We start from the raw sequence: 19,816 nt of genomic DNA, 5'->3' as shown, positions 1-19,816 counted from the left end.
TTCAACTATGTCAATTTGAGATCTAATTTTTTCATAAACTATAATTTTTGCTAACACTCAGCAATCACTAATTTCTTCTACTTGATTAACATTGTCTAGCTCAGCATGTATTGGCTTGCATGGTCATTACTACACTTAGTCACTACTAACATTTCCTTCATCAACTTGCTTAGTCATAACTATCACTTGGCTAATACTATTTTGCTTGGTTTCTTCTTAAGTTTTTTAATCTTCTACTTCAGCTCCTTCATTGACTAACCAACATTGGTATTCAGTCAAGCTTATAATTTTACTCAACTTCTTGTAATTTCTTTCATACATCAATTTACTTATCTTCTTTACTTCGTGTATGGATTGAACAATACATTATCTTATCAATGACTAATTTATCAAGTAACTATTGTAATTCAATTATACTTAACTTCTCTTTTCAACAACTTGACTATCTCACCTTTTTATCTCCTCATTTAAAATCCTCTTCATCAATCAAATGATATGGGACTCTACACTATCAGTAAATGTCTAATAGGCTTGACATTAATAACAACATAACAATTATTCCAGTTATAGTTTCCAAAACATTGTCCACAATTGTAGACACACGAGAGGATCCCTTGACTAAATATGGTGTTATTTTACCAATATAAACCATAACTCATGTTGGGACTCAAAATTGCACCACTAATTTTGAGTACCATTATGAAAACTAAGCCTAAATGAACCCCTATAAATGTTTTTCATGCATATGTACTCGAACATCATTTTGAGGCCTATGATGTGTTTCAAGTGATTATCACCTTTCATTTAGTATTTGCATGTGTTTCATGATGATGACTTTCTATTCTGAATCATTTCATGAAGTGTCATCTTAAGCATTTGAGAAATTTGCATTCTTGTTTAAGTGTCAAACAGTGATCAGAAGCATAGTTTGCATATGGCTATCTTGTGCCCAGAAGAGTTTCATGATTTGCCACTTTGGGAGTAATTAGTATGCCTATAAGAGAACCTATTTTTCAAATTCAAGTTGTTTCAATATGTTTCAATAGGGTATGAGTCCTCCAAAGTTGGTTGATTATTGTCATGCTTATGCACATTGTCCAGAATTTTGGGAAGCCATGTTTGATAGTAGGTATTTTATGGCCCATTAAGAATTTTGAAGAAATGGTCATGCCACTACATTGTAGTCATAAATAGAATTCTATGTTTTTAATTTCAAGGTCTGATGAATCCATTTTATGAGTTTCCCAATATGATTCCATTTGCAAACACTTAAAATTGTCCAATTCCCTTTTGTGACAATTTGCCAGTAACCCATTTTGACTAAGTACAACTTTTACCCAATTGACCCTATTGGGAAATTTCCTTCATCATTTTTTTCTAGAGGTCAATTACATGCTATCTTCTTAATTTGAGCTTATGAAAAATCCATTTGACTAGTTTTCAAATGTGATCCCAAATGCAATTTCTAAATTTTTACCGGTAACCAAATTTGCAAATTGATTGGTAGGCCTGTTTGGTATGTTATAACTTTGAAACTATGATAGGTGAAGCCAAATTTATTGTACCATTGTATTTCATTCTGAAAATACTTCACACGTGCTAGTTTGCAATTTTTTATGAATCCATCTACACATTTTCCCAAGTCCATTCTGTTTGCAAAAAAATTCTTTAATCAATGTATCCAGTATTGCATTCCCTATTAGCTAACTTTGCATGCTTGCCAAATGTGCCCAGTTATTTTTCAAGAACCTAAATCGCATATTCATATTCTCCATATGAAATTCTACGAATGTCCCAGTTTTCATTTCCCCAAGTGTTCATTTGACCTATTTTCAAAGCCAAAATTGAATGCATTTTCCTATTTCTAATATATTGTTTGCAGGGTCAAAATGATAAAGAACAATTTTGATGGTCAATATATTTTGACCATGACGTTATAATGAGATAAAATTTTGTAGATTGAAAGAGTATGGACCAGGGTACATGAATGTAAATTTTTAGGACCTAGTTGTTTGATTCTATCAATTTTTTAAAGCCGGTTCGAAGGCCTCTTAATACAAAATTGACATTTCTCAAAAAAGGTTACAAAATCAATTTGAATGATTAGACAATGATCAATTCTGAGTCTAGTCAGTATGATAAGATCAATAATTCAGTTCAAGGGGTCAGGTATGTGAGCTCAAAAAAAAATAGTCTGACCCACTTTGGGGTCTGACTGATTCCATCATGTTGATATGATATAATGTACATGAAGTGTTCTTGGAATTGAAAAAGGTATTTATAAAATATGTTAAGGATAGACATATGGTCAATAAATGCATTTACTATATATCAATGCTTTCCTATTTGATTGTAATTAGTATCTAGGGTCACCAAAGGTGATAGATTACTTTAATTTATCAATTTTTGCATGTGCTACATCTTATTATTTTTAAATAATTTGAAATAATAGGAGAAAATATGCTACATAAGAAAGATAGTTGATGAGATATGAAAAATTCACAACACCAAAGATGCAACTTCTTTCTTTCTTGTCTTGGATTGAGAACTATAGTGAAATGAAATGCATGATTTTAGAGAATGCATTTTTTGAAGCTTGAATAATGAATGAACAATGAATCAAATGCCTTTTCTCCAAATGTGATACATGTAAAACAAAAACCCAATCATGACTACAGATATATGCATGATCAAGGTAATTAGATGTATGATAGGGAAAGGTCAATGATAATTCAAAATCTACCACAACAACCAGAGATTGGAGAAGCAAAGTTTTGAAGCCCAAGTTGGAAATGTAATTTTAAAAATTTGAATTTTCACAAGGAATAAACAATTTTTCAAGTCCATGATGAATTGGTGTGTGAAGTCATAAACACAAAAAATAAGAAAGGGGTGATATCATTCATATATGTTTTTTAATGCTATTATACAAGGGCAGTGCACAAAATTCTTACCAGGAGTGTGAAGACAATGTTGTCAAAGTGACATACAAAATAATGACTCTTATTGCCCATTTGATTCAAATTTCCATTAGTCGAGTCCAAGTTGCTAACAATAGAAAAGAAAGGGATGAAATTGAATATAGCAAGGAAGGCATCAAAGTTTGCATTTATTTATTTTTGCATTAGATAGGGAAATGCATCTAAACATTTTTCAAATGAAACCTATTTGGAGTCATAATATTGCATAGGAGGGCATCATTTTGTCACAAATCAAATAAGGACTGCCTTGATCATGTTTGAGCTGTAAATTTTTTTAATTGGTATTATAGAACTCATGATGATTTCCAGTATTGACTATATCTTTCTTCACCATAAGAAGCGGTTATTCATTACCTCACACTGTAAGCCCCTCTGTGAGATGCTTACTTATTCTCCCAACCCCCATCCACCTCAGACCTTTTCTCCCTTGCCTCTCACATTTCCATGCTTTATAACATCTCTGGTCAGCTTGCTCCCTATCCCATCTTGCGTCCCCATCACTTGTTCTCTACCTCCAACATTTATGAGGCCATCATACTTATGAGATGTAGCAAGGTGGTTGATGAGGAGGGTTTTTAGGCTAATCTCTTCAAGCTTGGTGCCTCAATCCTAGTTCCTTCCCTCTCTACACTCTTTAATAGAGTGGTTTGTACTAGGTTTTTAGACTCTTGGTCAATGCACACTATCCAACCAATCCATAAGTCTAGGTTGGTTTTAGACCTTGGCATCTATAGGACCATCATGATCAGTCATACCTTTCCCAAACTTTATGCCACAACTTTGAGTACCATTGTTTCTAGAGAGCTAGACATGAGAAGGTGTAGGGTCAATGGTTAGGTAGGCTTTTGGGAAGACTACTAGACCATGGACTATATCTTCACATTTTGATCTATTATTGAGGAGGCCCACCACTGCAATACACAAGTCTACTACTATTTTGTGGATTTTTGTAAGACTTTGGACTCCATCCCCCATGCAACCCTTTTTTAGAGGCTTAGAGATATTGGTATTTTCGAGATCCTACTGATAGTGATCATGAGGTTATACAAGAAGGTGGCTAGTAAACTTAGGACCCCCAAGGTCCTCTTTGATCATATCTAGAGCATAATTGGGGTGAAGTAGGGCTTCCCACTCTCACCCACCTTGTTCAAGGTTTACATTGATGAGCTTGAGACCTTTCTCAATGACTCCTCTTTCCTGAGTGATGACTTCCATCTACACCAAGTACTAATCTTCATCCTCCTATTTTTCTCATGATGTGGCTCTTTTAGCTTCTTCTCCTAGGGGCATTCAAAGGCTTCTTGATAGACTTGCATCTTTTTGTGACTTGAGACAGCTGGTTGTGAACATTGAGAAAACCCATGTTATAGTCTTCAATAGTCTAAAGACCTCATATCTCCATTTCCACATCTAGGGTTGGGAAGTTGAGATTTTTTCATCTTACACATACCTTGGGGTTAAGTTCTCTAGGCCCTGCTCTAGCTTGTGACCAACCATTTAGCCTTAGATTTGTAAAGCATTAGGTTCCCTTGCCATGCTTGAGAGATAGTTCTTCACACATCACATCTAGGACATCTTGACTAAGTTATCCCTCTTAGATTCCTTAGTCAGACCCATAGTGCTCTATGGTTTAGTGATATGGGGGCCTTCCCTTTTGGACTTAGATTGGTCCTTGATTGAGCATATCCATATTTTTCTCCTCCATGAAATTATGAGATGCCAGAGATCCACCCCCCACAGTGTTATTTTGGTTTAGTTTGATGCCCACCCTTTTAGACTAGTGGTCATTTGTTACCTGACTTGGTTCCTCCACCACCTTCATGGCTTTGTGAACTCTAGTAAAGGCTAACATAGATACCCTCACTTGGAATATTTCTCTTCAATTGCTTTTATAAACTTTGATCCCACATCTAGGGCCCATTATTGGTACACTCAGGCTACTATCCTACTAAAATCAGTCAAGATAGACATCAAGCATCTCCCTCCCAACTAGTTCTCACTAGACTCTCTAGCTCACCTCCTCCCCTCTTGGCAAAAGCTAAACAAGCATATCAAACTTGACATCTACAAACAATATATTATCCAAACCTAGGTCAATCCTCTAGGGGGTTTATGCCCAAGGATGGCATTCTATGTAGAAAAATTCTTGGATATTCAAGATGGGATCATTTGGTGCCCAAACTACTTACATACATGGTGGACCCATGACCTATGTATCTCTCTTAGCTCCTTCAAGGTGGGTTCTCACCAACTCCAAATTTAGATAAACCATCATATTGATAGAGAGGATTGGGTTGTAGACTTTAGACCATGGTAGGGGCAAAATCTAAGACCCATTTCCTTTTTAGAGACCCCATATACTACAAGATTGTAGGAAGATTCTATTTTTTTTTTAGAGAGTGCAGATTCCTCTTAGAATTCTTTAGCTACATAGATCAGCATTGCCTTGTGCTCTATCTTTGTGAAGTCATACAACTTTGTGACCCCACTTTGCAGCTATCTTTTTCCATGGGTCAAACCTAGGTACAGTTTATCACATCCTTCTTCTTGCCCTCATCTCCTGCTTGGGGTACAAAGAAATTGTATAGTCTCCTTGACACCAACAACTCTAGATTAGTGAAGCCTCATTATGTTCCTCTCCACTAGTGACACTCCTCCCACAATACTCAGTGACAAAATAGAGCCCCTAGTTTCCACCATCCTTCTCATTCATTATTGTCCTTATTCCCTTTAAGGAAGGATCCCTAATCCCTAATCATGTTTGGGCAAATCTTTCTCTCTTATTCATCTTCTATTTTAGGTTTTGTGCTTGCTCTTCTATCAACATTGTTTGGTGTTCTGTTTGGTACTATCTTCTTGGTTGTAAGCTCCCAATCCTAAAGACCTATGTTGTGGTCTCTTTTTGGACATTGATATTATCTTATCTTATGTTGGGTAAACTAAGGTTCTAAGAAATTGATTGATATATGAGAAAGACATGAGCAAAGAGGTAGCAATCAAAGTTGAGAGCCAGTGAAGGATATCACTAGATTGAAATGGATTTTCCCAACCTTGTGCATGAATGTGTAAGAAGCATATTGCCATAAGTAAGTTATGTAGAACTATTGAAGTCATATCTTTCAGTAGATATAGATTGACCTAAATAAGCCATATAGAAACAATCACCTAAAATAACAATAGAATGCCTTGTGAAACTATGGCATAAAACTTGTCTCATCTGATGATAGTGGTTGGAGCTCTTCATCAATAAGATGCGGCTAAAGTTGAGAGCTTCTATTGCTAGTGCTAGACTTCAGATTGAAACATCATTTTGAAAAAATAGAGGGAATAAGAAAAAGTACCAATGTTGATGGAACAAAGGGACCATATTAAAACTTGGCATGACTTGTTGTATAGGGGGCATTTTCCTTCTCATTGAGTCAAAGAAGCCTACACAAATGGTGATTAGAGAAGAGGCCATATATGACCCACCAAATCTGTGTAATTTGTCTTACAAAATCTGATTTGTGGATGTGATGGAGTATAGACACAAGTTAAAGATGCAAAGAAATGTTGGTCAAAGGTGGATAGGTCTTATTTTTCTCTGGTACAAGTAAAAGGAATTTGTCCCTAATTTATAATGCAAGAGATAATATCAATATTTTTATACATAGACATGTAATCCAAAGTTGTCTTAAAGGCAAGTGTCTTTTGAAACAGGAAGCTCTTTGTACATGGGACCCATTGGCTAGGTTGGCAATTATAGGTAATAAATTTTGACCTATAGAGATGATGACTTCACAATGATATGGACCTCAATGATGAATGAGAAAGCTCCACATGGCACACATTCTGAGGTGATGAGTTGGCAGAGGTGGATACATGGCAGAGCATTGCTTAGTCATGAATGACATGGAAAGTAGTGACATGGTGCACGAAAATGTAATTGATTGACAAGTGGCTAAGGGAGATGATGTGGAAAAATGTCACTTAGTCACAAATGACATGGTAAGTGATGAGGTGGCTTTGCAACAAAGTGACATGTGGTGGGTCGGGCCTGAGGCAAATGTAACCAGATTGTGTCATGTGGCAAATAATTGATGTTGCCACTTAGTCGCCAAGGAAAGATGTGAGGAAGATAACAAAAATGATAATGCAACATGGTCACGTGTGTCCATAGGCTTGGGTGATAGAGTGGTGCTGATGTGGATCATTCGGTCAATCTCATGGTGCCACATGGCAATGACATGGTAGAGCACCCTATGAGAGAAGATAACCATGCAGAAACTATGTTAGGAGCATCAAATGGAATCCTGTCATGTGTCACAAGGAGATTGACCAGATTTGACCATGAAATTTGGAGGGAAAACTAAACTTAATTCCACAGTTTCAATTAGAATATTATTCTCATAAAGTGAATGCACAACTCTAAAAAGGAATTAAGGATGAGATAAGGAAATAGGTGGATGAAAAGATGTGATCTATTAGATAAATTTCCACCAATGAGAAAAAATTTCATTATGTCTATATATTTTAATGGACTTGTGATTTATATAGTTAAGACTATATAATAAAGTGATATATTTAAAATTTTAGGAAAGGCATGTTCAATCATTTTTAACCTGCAACTTCAAATGGACATCCATGGCACTATCATATAAAAATGGAAAAGTATCAAAGTCTAGTTTTCATTTTTTCCATTAGATCATGTACAAGTAGTAACAGGTAAATGTTATTCCTAGATTTGTCTGGCATGCTTCATTTTCTAAATATATTCTAGTTTGGCAGTTTAGTTGTAGTTCGTGACCAAATGGTGAAGTGTGTAGTCGCCAAACTTGAAGAGGGTCCTATTAGTGATGGTATTTTGTCTCCTAATCAGTTTAGTGGGACTTTTGGAAACATTTTGATAGTAGATATGATAGTTCTTTCAAAATAGGTTTATCATCACTCTTGAAGAGATGTTTTATAGAGTTTGTTATGCACAGTGATGGGATTTGATCAAGTTTTTAGTTGTAGAAAGAGGAGAGAAGCTCTACTTTAGCAATGGATGAAGATTCATGTGGACAAGTGGTAGCTATTGATCTAATCTATGATTTTCATTCTTCTATATATTTTCTTTCTCTTTCTTTTTATAGGGTTGGATCTAGTTTTTGGACAAGTTTCCATACTTTGATTCCACCATTTTCTTCAGCATTTCTCTCTCTTGTATGAATAGCAACAATGAAGTTATAGTGTTAAGTTCTAGCCTATTTTGTGTTTTATGAGTTATTTTCATGTGTCTTGAATGTATTTGTCTCAAATAAATGAATACAAAGAAGCAAATAATATTACTTTCATTCTAATTCTTGTCTCCTATCTCTATTTTTTGCAGTCCTTTGTGATTTGTGGGCAAAGAACATAGCTCCTAGTTGAAGGTTGTTTTGGGTTGCATATCTTTATGTATTTCTCTATTGATTCAAAGAATTAAGTAAATTCTTGATATATCCTGATAGGGTTGCAAATTTCATGGAAGGATTTTGATAAGCATGAAATTCATTGTGAACATTGATGTCTAATTCACCAAGTGAATGGATAGATCAAAAATATCCTGATGTATTTTGTGATTTTTGGAATACCCAATCCATAGGGCACTAATCAGTCATAGGATCTACATATTTCTTGTTGTTCCATATGTAGGTTATGTTGAAATCAATCAATACAAAAATGAATCTAAGATCTACCTACCTAGGTTTTGCAAAACCTAAAGTGAAGAAGGAGTTTGGCCTTACAGTCGGCCAAAGTTTTTAACAAAGTTTATCCATCATAAGAATTAGCTGCTCTTAGATGCATTTTGTTTTAAGCTTCTTAGTAGTTAAAATTATTGTTAAATCAAGAGCCAACAACTCACATCTCCATTGACCTTTTAATCATGTTATGGATAAAGTAAAAATAAATAAAATTTAAAGAACATAAAATATTAACAAAAAAAACATTGATAAATGTATCCATGCAAATTATATTACAAAAGGTACACTCTTGATTGCATACAGTAAGGTCACACATTGTTAAGAAAAATCTACGATGTGCACGATTAAAGTACAGTGCAAAATTATCTTTGAAATGATTGAACATTAAATTATAGACCTCTACAATATTTTATATCAAGGGGTGAACACATTTTTGAGTTCATTATTTATAAAACATAATAGTTCAAATGGGTTCAAAAGAGCCAAATTGCATTTCTTCATACATCTCAACTATGACAATAACTATGCATTCAAATTAGGGGACCAATCTCATCCATTTAAATATTACAAACACCACTATCACTTACATACATTAATTTATTAATATTTGAATAATTTTACCAAAAAATAAGTAATCTAGTTGTGCTCTCTATGATTTTCACATACTTATTTCAACCTTCTTTGTCTTAGTGGCCAACGAGGGTCGATTTACAAAAACTTGGACACACCCACACACAAAGAGAAAGTGAAGGGAACCATACACAATATTCAATATACTTTTTGGACCAATTTATTAACTTAGAAACTAAACTTTATAACTTGTGAGTTTGGACATTCTCAAACAGCAACCAGTGACCATTGGACTCATTTACTATATTGATTAGGGACATAGACTTGAAATGATGTTTACAAAGTCTATGCTTTAAATTCCTTAAGATGTCATTAATAAACTACATGAAATAGATGTTAAAATATCATACTTAATTGAATTAAAAGAAGTTATCCTATTGAAAACATCACAATGTGGAAATAGATCTATTATATTGCTTATGTTGTAGGAACAACCACTAGTTTTGTTACTCATGGTTGTAGGAGAAAGAGATCATTAACTTAGTTATATCAAAGCAAGAAACTAATTCTACTAAAATAGAGCATTTACTCACCAAGTGCCCCCCCTAGATGAGTGAATGGAAAGACTATATAGAACTCAAATACTAGATAAGGAGAGTATCATACTATTCATATTCAATCCATCAAATTACAATTGGAAATAATGAAATCACAACCTTCACTACTTGTTTTTGCATTAAAAAGTATTTTCAACTAACTTGTAAAATCAAAGCAACTACTTATTTATTCTATCTAACTGAAATAAACTTCCTATTTTAAAGACTTCCCATGAAGTCGATTCAACTGAATCTTTAATGAGTTACAACAAATATAAGGAATCATTAGTCATAGATAAAGTCTTCTTGAGATATAGTTCATCGTGCTCTTGGATTTGAGTAGGGACATTGATAATTAAGCTAACCCATTCCTCCTTCAATTTTTTATTGTAATAACTACAAAATGATGCCATCAAATGTTGAATGCCACTCCTTGGCATAGTTGACGTGGTCCTATGAAAGTTAGTGCAATGTCCAACTTTGAAACATATATCCAAAGAATTAATTCATAGAAAATAATTCAATGTGCAATACCCCAAAATTGGCTCATTTCCATCTCAACCAACCATTTTGATCAACCCTAAAGTCCTATTTCATTAGGCAATTCTCATTCTAATTTTCATTAGTTGACTTAATTGTCAAATGTAGAAAACCCTAATTTGCATTAATCATGATATTTATTTAATTCCTAAAGTATTGACTCAGATTAGCTACATTAAACCTATTTAAGATTTGGTTTAATTTGAGGTGTTTATACTTTAATTAAATTGAATTATCTCCTAAGGCTAATGTACTAAGGAATTAAATTTATTTAATTTAATAATGCTCTCATTTTAATTATTGAATGTAATTATTCAATTAATGTAAATATGAATTTATGAGGTCATATCTCATTTTTATTAAATTAAATAACCTTCCAATTTCATCTCTCCAGTTCAGGAATGGGAATTCCAAGTGATCTACCTCTCGAATTGGAATTGTCTTAATCCACTTATTCTAACACTTGGGTGAATTCCAATTAAATTTTCATTACACTTAGGATCTAAGTTAGTTAACCTCACCTACACTAGGAATTTTCCATCCTTACTAGATCTCTGCCTCAATCTTGACCATCGATTTGAGTTGATCTCAACCGTTAATTGAATTCAAGAATTCTATTTAAGAGGCTTCTAATTCCTCATTTAGAGGTTTGGAATTTGAATTGCATTGAAATACTGTCGAATTTCATACTCAATTACTCAATCTTATCATAGCTTTTTTGAATTTCTTAGCATTAATGTCATATTAGATTAAAAATGCATCCATCTAGTTTAATTCTCCTTTACCTGTTATTAGATTAAATTGCACATCATATATCCTAAATGCACTTTCATATTATTGCATAAAATCCTTCGTATTAAAGGGTTTGGTTGCCTAATTCTCGGTTTGAGAGCAAATAGGCAAAATCCCTCTGGTTAGAAGGCAACAAGCCGTTCTATCAGACCTCTTGGATAAACAATTCAATGTTTATTCTAGGATGATTCCACTGTTAAGGACCATGTTAAAGTGTATGTGAATATTTGAGGTCACATTTCTACATATACATTTATGGCGCCCACTATGGGACCTGAGAAAAATAATTTTTCTGGCCTCATTCACTTTATTTTCTGGTATTTTAATGATTCTATTGTACTTGCACATATAGATTTCTAGATTTTTGCATAGAAATTTTCATTTTTGTGCGAAGATTTGAGGGTCTCACCTATTTCTCTACACATTCTTGCATGAAAAAGTTCCCCATTGCATGGTTTCTCGTGTGACACCTCATTTTCTCATGTGGGTCAGTGTAAGAGCTTGCGTGGATCTATGTAAAAGTTCATGCAGAATCTTGTAACGGCATAGATAAAATGAAAAAAATTTAGAATTTTGTTTATCATATTGTTTCACTAACGTGTTTTCCCTAAAGCATCTCTATTTTAGCTTTCTAATTTTTCTGTAGCATAACAGTGGTCTATAGGACAATTGATGAAGATTCCTTTTCTCTAAAAAATAGCATATGAGGGATGCAAGCAACTTAGTGGTTCTCTAGAGTGAATCCTCTTTTATGAAGGGATGATGATTTCCTTTTAGGGAGTTAGAATCTTGAGAAAGGATAAGTCTAGATTGATTAAGCTAAGTTAGTGACTAATTTTTTTTGTGTGTTTGGGTGAGGTAATAAGGTAGAGGAGTATGCAATTTCCACTTGAGGGAAGTCAGAAACTCAGACCCTTAGATTCGAACCACTAGTCTGAGTCAAACCTTAGAGGACCTATTGAAGTGATCCAATCTCCAGGAATGAACCAAGTGAGCACACTCCTTTTGCCAAAGATTCTAACTCACTATAATATAGAAGATTTGTAGAGAAAAAGACTCCAAAGCCATATTAATTTCCTCTTCTTCATTCTTGATATCGCATATCAAGAAGAGGCTCTGTCTATTGCACTGACCCTAGTCTTGCTAGTCAAGTATGTGCACTTTCAAATGCTGGTGTGGGCTATTGGTCTCAACTCTACTTGTGGAGCCACTGGGGATTAATATGAATAGAATCCAAGTAAAAACCCTTAGTTAGTTACTACCCAATTCACCTTTGAAAGAGGGCATAATCTTTGTGAAAGGAGGGGGAAGAATCTCCCCTGTAGAACTCACCATAGGCATGCTACTAGGTGTTGGAAGGTGGTATACATGCTTGACCCCTGCCACAAGGGTGTTCATTTAGTGTATATATTATTGATCCCTTTGAATAAAACCAAAAACATAGGCACCCTATAGGGGGTGACACAGCTGTGTGAGGTGCACGCATGTGCATAAGTTGTGGGACAAACATTTTTCCTTCTCTACCATTTTTGGTTCTAGGGATAAAGTGTGTTTTTTATCAAGTCTTAAACATTTCCAAACCTATCTAAACAAACTAAAAGTCAAGACTCCCCTATCCCTTTGAGTTGCTTTTCCCTTGATTGGATTGTATTCGACCACTACTTGATTCCCATGTCTTTCTAAAAACCCACTAGACTTGTTTAAAACCAAGTGTTGTTTAAAATCAGCCTTGCTATCTATTTGAAATCTGCCAAATCAACCAAAAATATATCTATAATAGTCTAAAACTTTAAAAATCTCTTACTAATCCAGTATTTATTGTTAGCCTAGTCTCTATTTTCGTGCCTAGTTTTTCAAAATTCTACATGAGAACCTTTTTATTTTGCACTTCTTTGCACGGCTCTGTGCAAGTCTTCATGCAATCCTGCAAGACTTCATGCAAGATCTTTCCAAACTTGTCCTTTTTATGTCAGAATCATCTTTACTTATCATTCTAGCACTTCCTCACACGGACCTATACAGGTCTTCGTGTGAGCACTCTGGTCCAAAATTGTTGTTTTAAATGTTTGCTTGGCCTTTTACACTTTCTTGCACAAATCTCTAAGAATCTTTGTGCAGCATCTTGCACCCAAACTATCAAAATTGTCTATTTGAACTACCTGTGCTCTCAATCTAGTCTATTTCCAGCAATAGTTTACCTCCTTTTTGTCTGCAAACAATCTAAAATAATAGAATCTTGCAAAGCTAATGACTTGTGATCCACATTTTGACTAGGCTTATCTCTTAGTTACCATGTTTTTGTCCTTTAGTGTTGGTTTTTCTCTATGTCACAATAGTCATAATTTTTTGCTATTCTAGCCCTTACTTAGACTAGGTGTACCTTAGTATATTGCACTCTTATCTTGCCTTTTTTGAGACTATGTTCTAGTGTGGTCCTTGTTGAGGTTTTTGCTTCTTGTTCTTGCATGTGACTGTGGCAACAAGAAGTGGAAATGTGTTTTATCCCCTTAGACTTAGACAAGGTAGAGCTAGGGGTTATAATCGTGATAGAGGTAACATTTCAATTTTTACATGGTCTATGTCCAGTTTGTCCAATGGGGAGTCTTCATGATATCTTTCACTTGTCAGATCACCTTGCGTCTAGAGAACATTTTCTATAAACTTACAACAAACCAGAAACCCCTTGTATCAAGAGGATCCTAAAACTAGCAAAGGTCCTATGTCTCCAAACAACACAACTAAATTCTTATTTAGAGGACCTTTCCAATTGAAACATACTAAAACCATTCACATTCCTACAATGGTTGATCACATGCCTGAACATGGTGAACATAGCAGAAACCAAGACCAACCTAGGCATGACAAAGAGACAGATCATTACATTGATGAGGAGCAGGAAGAGGTGGAAATACTTCTAAACACATAGTAAAGTGTCATAAAGATAAAAACTTTCAAAAGGTCATGGAAATCTTGCTCAACAAAGAGAAAGAAAAGTACTTTCTCAAACTTGTCCAAGAGGAAGCTAAGTTACCCCATCATTTCAATGTGGAAACTATCATCACACTTGAAGAGGAAACTTAAACTTCCAAACTCCAAAAATAATTGAAAATCATGCAAGACCAACTAGCTCATATGATGTGTGATAAAGACAAACCTATGAAAATGTACACCTTAGACACTCTTTTTCCATTCCCATTTGACAAGTGTATAGACATGCCTCCTTTTCCACAAGGAGTTGAGTTACCTAAGTACGATAAATACTTTGGAACTACCAATCCCCAAGATCATTTTTGAGAATTTAGTGCCTTGTCTATGGAATTTTTGTATAATCAGACATATCTCATGCATCTATTCCCAAGAAGTCTAGGTGGTCAAGCTATGGAGTGGTATTTACACTTGCCTCCTGGTATCAAAATGTTTGATGAAATTGCCAACTTATTTGTCTAGCAATATTCTCACAACATTCAACACCCTATTAACATCTGAGATTTGTGTAATCTTAAGTAGAGGGTTGGGGAACCTTTCCACACAATCCTTCAGAGATGGAGACAACATTATACTAAATATTCATGCAAGATTCTTGAAATGGAAAAGCTTGACATCTTCATTGATAATCTCCTGCCCAATTTTGGGCATAGAGTCCAACTTCAAGGTCCATGCACCTTCGAGGACATAGTCACACAACTTATCCACGTAGAGGAATTCATGGTCAAGAAGGGTGAACTTACCCTTCAGAAGGACACAAAATAAGGATCCACCTCTAACAAGGAAAAACCCATGTCTGTCAACAAGAACCAAGAAATTGTACGTGATGGGTTTATTGACAATGTCACTCCTAAACCTACTAAGGCAACCTTTCATCTCAGAAATAGTCTCAACACTGCCAAGAATGTTGTGAAACCTCCTCTTGACAACAAGACATCCAAAAATAAATTGAGAAACTCATGGGCTACATGCCCTAAACAAGAGGATACACCTCTTGGTGAACCTTTGGATGTGGTTTACAAAACGTTGCTACAAAACAAGCTCTTTTCACCATTGGACAACTCTCACCCTTATGACCTGCAACCATGCCCACCATGGTGGAACAAAACCACATTCTATGAATACCACCAAAATAAGGGACACAAAACTACCAATTGCATAAACTTATGTCACAAAGTCTAGGATATGATTGATGATGGTGACATTGTGGTGGACGAACATAACAAGAACTCAGATCACAAGGCTTTCAAGGAGCCCTTCCCATCTTATGAAAAAGGAGAGAGCTCAAAACCAATATCTAACATCAAGTTCAACTATACATACTCTAATGAACACAATGTGATCAACATGGTTGACCCTATGGATTTTGACAACTGTGACATTATTACCATCAAGGGCAAGCAAGATAACAATAAACCCAAGACACCATTTGTCTTGAGGGGCCCTACTTCCCACATAGCTGACAATAAATCTTCACAATACTGTGCCAATGCTTTTACACATTCTTGTTCCAAGTTGGTACTCAAAGACCCTATGCCTTCTACTCCTGATCTTGAATAGCCCAAAGATAAAACCCTTGCTAGTCCATCTAGCAGAGGTGCAAAACTCACAACAAATTCAGCAGCCACTAGCTACAGTGTTCTCGATCAATTAAAATGAACAAATGCTCAAATCACAATCTTTGAGCTACTTAAAATCTCACCTGCCCATAGGTAGATTCTTGACAAAGCCCTCACTAAGGAAAATGTTCCTCAAGATCTTGATCTTCAGTGATTTTAATCTATGGTAGGTCATTTGTCCTCCCCTTATTATGTGTCCTCTGAGGAGGATGATAATTCATTGAGTCACCCACACAATCAACCTCTACACATTGAGGTCATAATACATCAGACATGTGTCCGTCAGGTACTTATCAATAATGGAGCTAGGTTGAACAATGTCTCTGCTACTCTAGTTAAACAATTAGACTATTCTAAGGAGTCTATTGATCCTCATCTTAACATCACTATCAAAGCGTATGACAAAGTTGAGTGAAAGTATTTAGGTCTTGTAGTGTTGCCTCTCTGTGTTAGTCCTATAGAAAGGGATGTCACTTGTCAAGTCCTTGACATCCCCTTGGCTTATAATATTTTGTTAGGAAGGCCATGGATACATGAGATGCGCACTGTGCCATCCACATACAATCAATGCATAAAATTCCCATTTCATGGCTTTTAAGTCACTATCCCTACAAGTACTATATGCTAAAAGTTGTTGAGAATTTTGTACCTACTAATAGGAAATCTATTTATTATCATGATAACAAGCTAAAGAAAATTGAGTATTCATTCAAGCTGAAAGAAACTAGCATGGGTGAATACCACATAGAACTAGTGTTGTCATCGACATCTCTTCTTGAGTCTCCCCATCATTATGGGAGACCATCTGAAGTGAAGAGGCCATCTATGTTGACACCTCAAACCAAATATAATGGTACTTTTGTGAAGGCTATAGTCCCCTTAGAGGATGAAAGTGAAAACAGAGCCATTGCCACATGGCTTTACAAAGAGGAGACTTTGGTTAACCTCACAGAATAGACTCATGAGATCAGTCCTGAGAAATATGGCCCTGGTCTTAGACTCGTGAAATGCTTTGGCTATAAGGGAACTAGTCCTATTGGATGCAACAACAACAGTTGTATCAATCTTGTTAAAGAAATAGCTCAAAGAAACAAAGACACATCTGGTCTAGGCTTCAAGAAGGTGCCCTTCCATTTAGGGATTAAAAAATTCATACTAGAACCTAAGAGTTCATCTAGAAATGAGTCACCAGCTAAGTCTGATGTTCAAGAAGATAATACTAATGATGAGGATCCTTATCCTTATCCTATTCCTCATGATCTTACAAAATTATTTTCTAAACCTAATGACTTTGTGCTATGTGTCAGCACTATGGATGGTACTAGTGATTCTTCTAAGGACAATACTAATCCACACCATGCCCATTCAGAATGAGGAGAGTCTAGTTAGGTGTTATGCATTGAGTACCTATGCAAAAATCTAGATGATGAATGAGAGTATGTCCCTATCACTATCATGGAATTCTATAGCCTGTCGCCATGTAACATTGATTTTAAGGAATATGAATTTGACTCCCTTTCAAAAGCAACTACAGATAAAGACATTGATCAAGTTCATGTCTATGAAAACCAACTCAATGTAGGTGAAATGTCTAGGGTTAGGTCAGAAAAGTCTAATCCAACTAGTGTCCTTGATTCTTTGATTGATGATGTCATTACTCAAAGGCATTCGAACACACTTGTGGATGATGTCGCTTTAGGTCTCAAATTTTTGGTCCAAGCATTTAATGATTATACCATGAATGCAATTGAACCCGCCACTACTCTTTCACTCACATATCCCAAGCTTATAGACTGGAATTCTAATAGATCTAGTAAAGTCCCCATATTCTAGAATGACTATGCTCTTGCCTACTACTTAAATGTTGTTGAACTAGTAACATCTTCCACCAACAAACAAAGCATTAACATGACTAAAGTTGGCATCAAATATCTCAGTCATACAATCAAAGAGAAATAATAGAAGGTCCAATGGTTAAAACCACATTGTGGCAGTTTCAGAACCTAAAAAATTAAAAATAAAGGATGTATCCAAGGATGAAAACCTCTCTAAGGCACCTATGGATGAGATATTTGATGCACTTCCTAGTCATTTTTAGGAAAGATCATTAGTGTTGATAGAGCCAACATAGTTGATCAACTTGGGCACAGAAGAGCATCCTCACATGATACATCTGGCACAATCAGTGTCTCTAGAAGAAAAGGAGGAATTCATTGCCTTCTTCTGAGAGAAGAAGATAAAATTTGCATGGACATATTCTAACATGCAAGGACTAGATACTAATCTCATTATGCATCATTTTTCCATCGCACTAGGCATTAAACCAGTTAAACAGAAACTTAGGAAAATGCATCCTCATATTGCATTGCTTGTCAAAGTTTAATTGGAGAAGCTTCTGAACGCTAGTTTCATCTATGATATTGATTACACTAAATGGATATCCAACATTATTCTAGTCTCCAAGCATGATAAATCTATCAGAGTTTGTACAGACTTTCGAGATCTGAACTTAGCATGTCCTAAGGATGATTTTCCATTGCCTAACATTGATATGATAGTGGACATGATGGTAGGATATGAGATGTACTCACTCATTGATAGATCTTCTGGTTATAATTAGATCAAAATTACACCAGAGGATCAGGAAAAGACTACTTTTACATGTGTATAGGGAACCTTCTGTTGGAATGTGATGCCACTTGACTTGAAAAATGTTGGTGCTACATATCAGAGAGCTGTCAGTACAATTTTTCACAACATGATGCATAAGACCATGGAAGATTATGCGGATGAAACCTTGGTCAAGAGTGCAAAATGCAATACTCACTTTCAAGATTTGGGACCTATTCTAGATTACATGGAAAAATTTAATCTAAGGCTTAATCCCAAGAAATGCACATTTGGCATCACATTAGGAAAACTACTGGGATACATTATGTCTGTAAAAGGAATTGAGGTGGATCTAGAGAAATTTCAAGCAATTATAAATATGCCACTACCACATAATATCAGTTAGATGAGAGATATACAATGAAGACTTCAATCTATTCACATATTCATCTCATAGCTGGTGGATAGATCACAACCTTTCACCAAGACTCTACATAAAGGTGTGAAATATAACTAGAGTCAGGATTGTGAGCAAAGCCTGACACAAATAAAACAATATCTCACTAATCCACCAATCTTGATGCCTCCTACTTATGGGAAGCCACTAATTTTTTACATCTCTACCACAGAAACTTCTTTGGGTATCTTACTCACTCAAGAAGATAGTGATAATAAGGAAAGAGCTATTTACTATCTGAGTTGTACATTGATCTCTTATGAGATGAATTATAGTATCATCGAGAAAGCTTTCTTAGTAGTTGTCTTTGCTTCCCAAAAGTTGAGGCACTACATGCTCGCTCACACTACACGATTGGTGGCTAAAATTGATCCACTAAAGTACTTACTCAGTAAGGTAGCTCTAATAGCAAGATTAGCTCAGTGGGTCATGATACTAAGTGAGTTTGACATTCAATATGTTAAACAAAAAGCTATCAAGGGACAAGTTATTGTGGATCAACTAATAGATGCACCTATGCAAAATCTTCTCCTAATGAACATCAATTTTCCTGATGAATCAATTCGAACACTCACACACCAAATGTGGGTGATGTTCTTCGATGGTTCCTTCACACAGCAAGGATATGGTGTTGGGTTACTCTTCATAACACTAGAAAGGTATTTACTCCCCAAGGTGTATAAGATTATGTTTCCTAGTACAAACAACATTGTAGAATATGAGGCTCTGATTAATGGCATCAAGATTGTGGCTGAATGAAGAGTGGATCAGTTGAACATCTTTGGGGACTCTTAGCTCATAATCAACCAGGTTAATGATGTGTATCAGATAAAGGATGAGAAATTAATCCCTTACAAATGAATGTTTGATTATATGAAGAAATAATTTGCTCATATTACTTTTCAGCAAATTCCTTGAGCAGACAACAAAGTAGTTGATGCCATGGCAACTCTGGCTTCCT

The sequence above is a fragment of the Cupressus sempervirens genome, chromosome 2 (assembly GCF_028749045.1).
Source record: "Cupressus sempervirens isolate cs-2001-9-10 chromosome 2, ASM2874904v1, whole genome shotgun sequence".
Classification (NCBI taxonomy): domain Eukaryota; kingdom Viridiplantae; phylum Streptophyta; class Pinopsida; order Cupressales; family Cupressaceae; genus Cupressus; species Cupressus sempervirens.
Note: the sequence above shows the minus strand (reverse complement) of the source record.